General features: G+C 42.9%; 1 non-coding gene across 1 annotated transcript; it reads right to left on the bottom strand.

Annotated features, from left to right (window-relative positions):
- Positions 1–750: 750 nt before the first annotated feature.
- Trnat-ugu (transfer RNA threonine (anticodon UGU)) lies at positions 751–824 on the bottom strand. The gene has a single exon. It is a non-coding gene; the product is annotated as a tRNA-Thr (tRNA).
- Positions 825–3390: the final 2566 nt, after the last annotated feature.

Here is a 3390-nt window from a genome sequence, read left to right as displayed (position 1 = left end):
AAATGTATGATGCAAACTTTGTGTCACGTCCACTTTTTGAAACAACACTTCAATATCTAACGGCTCAGAGGGATAACAACGCCTACATTCCCAAGGAGAGGCTTCCAAATTGTATCCTGGATGTTGTCAAGCCCACTTACAGGTTTGTGGCCGATACTGTACTTGTAAAAAAAATGTATTCATGGCAAAACACAGAAACCAAATGAGTCTCTAAATTCTCTCACATGGAAACGATGCCCGAAAACCACATTTTCATCCGCTACAGTTGTCAGAATAGCAACTCATTATGCAATTCCTGTGATTAATGATAGAAACTTAGGGAGGATGAAGGAAATGGGGATAATGGGCTTTAAGATAAGAAACTGCACTCCAGAAATCTTTAGAATAATAGATTTACAGCGCCTCTTGGTTCAAATGGCTCTAAGCACTATGAGACTTAACATCTGAGGTCATCAGTCCCCTAGACTTAGAACTACTTAAATCAACTAACATACTGACATCACACACATCCATATATACTAAGATGGTATCTGTTCTTTCGGACATGTCCGAAAGAACAGATACCATCGGTGACCATGCAAGTTCTAGGGGACTTATGACCACAGCAGTTGAGTCCCATAGTGCTCAGAGCCATTTGAACCTTTTTTTTTTTGTGACCATGCAGTTCGCTAGAATGAAATTACAATGAAATGTACACCCTTAGCTGCTTACTGGTGTTTACACATGTCAACGGGGACACATGAAAATGTGTGCCCCGACCGGGACTCAAACCCGGGATCTCCTGCTTACATGGCAGACGCTCTATCCATCTGAGCCACCGAGGACACAGAGGATAGCGCGACTGCAGGGATTTATCTCTGGCACGCCTCCCGCGAAACCCACATTCTGAACGTATTGTCCCGCACTACATTCGTAGTGCAACCCCCCCCCCCCCCCCCCATTCTACTCATTACTCGCGGCGCGTTGCCGATTCCCGTAAAGAGTTCGGGCACTGTTTGTGCATTCGCACAGAAGAAGATGGTCAAGTGGCAGGTGAGACTATATACAGTCAATATTAATTTCTATACATCGCCAAGTGGTGGGAGAAGAGATGACATCGAAGAGCCACCTTTTGAGAGAAGTAGCGATACAGCAGCTAAGCACTGTGGCTCCTAACATAACACTCGCGTTTAGAATTCCACGCAGGACGTACCTTCTTTATACTTCTTTTGTGGTTTCTCTTTCTCTGTTTTGTACAAAGCAGTAAATTAAAAAAGAAGATTAGTAATTCAACCTACAGCTGGAAGTGATTTTTCACTGTGATGCTGAGTAGCAATCGTAATAATGGTGTAGTCAAACTGCGAATTTTGTTAACAGTTACAAGATGGTGGTTATTTTATTCGAGCAGTTGTGCTTTTATGTCATTATTTTTCTTTTCGAGGAGAATACAGGGTGGGGTGGGGAAGGAAGGTACATGCTTTCAGGACCGTTAGTATTAGCGATTCTGAACAGAAAGCTACATATGGACATAAAACCCACTCCGAATGGCTTCCGAGATAGAACACATCTAATATAACCTTTGTACGTTTTTCTTGAATAACTCGAAAAGCGCACCTTTCAGCGAAAACGTTGTAAGTAGGCTGTTTAGGTTTTTATGTTGGTAACGCCACGTAGCACTCTGTATGAAAATCACTGCCTGTGCTGTGTGCAGTCTGTGGCTGGTTGGCATTGTTGGAATATTTGCTATTGTAGTGTCGGGAAGTTGAATGTGAACAGAGCGTAGTGTTGTGCTGTTGGAGGTGAGCCGTCAGGAGTGGTGGATGTGGGGAGAGAGATGGCAGAATTTTGAGAGCGGGCGATCTAGACGTGTGTCCATCAGAAAGAGTAAAATTGTAATACTGGATATCATGAACTGATATATACAGGGCTATTACAAATGATTGAAGCGATTTCATAAATTCACCGTAGCTCCATTCATTGACATATGGTCACGACACACTACAGATACGTAGAAAAACTCATAAAGTTTTGTTCGGCTGAAGCCGCACTTCAGGTTTCTGCCGCCAAGAGCGCTCGAGAGCGCAGTGAGACAAAATGGCGACAGGAGCCGAGAAAGCATATGTCGTGCTTGAAATGCACTCACATCAGTCAGTCATAACAGTGCAATGTCACTTCAGGACGAAGTTCAACAAAGATCCACCAACTGCTAACTCCATTCGGCGATTGTATGCGCAGTTTAAAGCTTCTGGATGCCTCTGTAAGGGGAAATCAACGGGTCGGCCTGCAGTGAGCGAAGAAACGGTTGAACACGTGTATCTGGACATGCTGGAAAATTGGCTCATGCCGCAACTGGAGACCGACAGCGCCGACTTCATCTTTCAACAGGATGGTGCTCCACCGCCCTTCCATCATGATGTTCCGCATTTCTTAAACAGGAGATTGGAAAACCGATGGATCGGTCGTGGTGGAGATCATGATCAGCAATTCATGCCATGGCCTCCACGCTCTCCCGACTTAACCCCATGCGATTTCTTTCTCTGGGGTTATGTGAAAGATTCAGTGTTTAAACCTCCTCTACCAAGAAACGTGCCAGAACTGCGAGCTCGCATCGACGATGCTTTCGAACTCATTGATGGGGACATGCTGCGCCGAGTGTGGGAGGAACTTGATTATCGGCTTGATGTCTGCCGAATCACTAAAGGGGCACATATCGAACATTCGTGAATGCCTAAAAAAAGTTTTTGAGTTTTTGTATGTGTGTGCAAAGCATTGTGAAAATATCTCAAATAATAAAGTTATTGTACAGCTGTGAAATCGCTTCAATCATTTGTAATAACCCTGTATATGATGACTTTTGAACATTATTAAGGTAAATACATGGTTTGTTCTCTATCAAAATCTTTCATTTGCCAACTATGCCTATCAGTTGTTAGTAGCTTCAGTAGTTAGAATCTTTTATTTAGCTGGCAGTATAGGCGCTCGCTGTATTGCAGTAGTTCGAGTAACGAAGATTTTTGTGAGGTAAGTGATTCATGAAAGGTATAGGTTATGGTTAGTCGCGGCCATTCTTTCGTAGGTATAATTGAAAGTGAGATTGCGTTGCGCTAAAAATATTGTGTGTCAGTTTAGTGTTGATCAAAATAAGTAAAGAGAGAAATGTCTGAGTACGTTCAGTTCTGCTCAGCTGTTTGAAAATCAAATAACGAAAGAGGTTTATCAGCACAATAATTCATAAATTTTTCTAAGGGGAGGTTTCAACGTGCTGCAGTAAAAAATAGAACTACATTAAATTTCCTACAAAAAAGGCCCTATGCATTTGCTCTCGAGGACTAGTAGTTACGTGTAAAGAGCATCTGCCGTAGCTTAGGTAGTTTTTGTAGGCCAGTTCAAGGTAATTTCCCGACCTGACAA

The sequence above is a fragment of the Schistocerca cancellata genome, chromosome 10 (assembly GCF_023864275.1).
Source record: "Schistocerca cancellata isolate TAMUIC-IGC-003103 chromosome 10, iqSchCanc2.1, whole genome shotgun sequence".
Classification (NCBI taxonomy): Eukaryota; Metazoa; Arthropoda; class Insecta; order Orthoptera; family Acrididae; genus Schistocerca; species Schistocerca cancellata.
The sequence above is the reverse complement of the archived record's forward strand: the minus strand, read 5'-3'. Positions and strand labels throughout refer to the sequence as shown.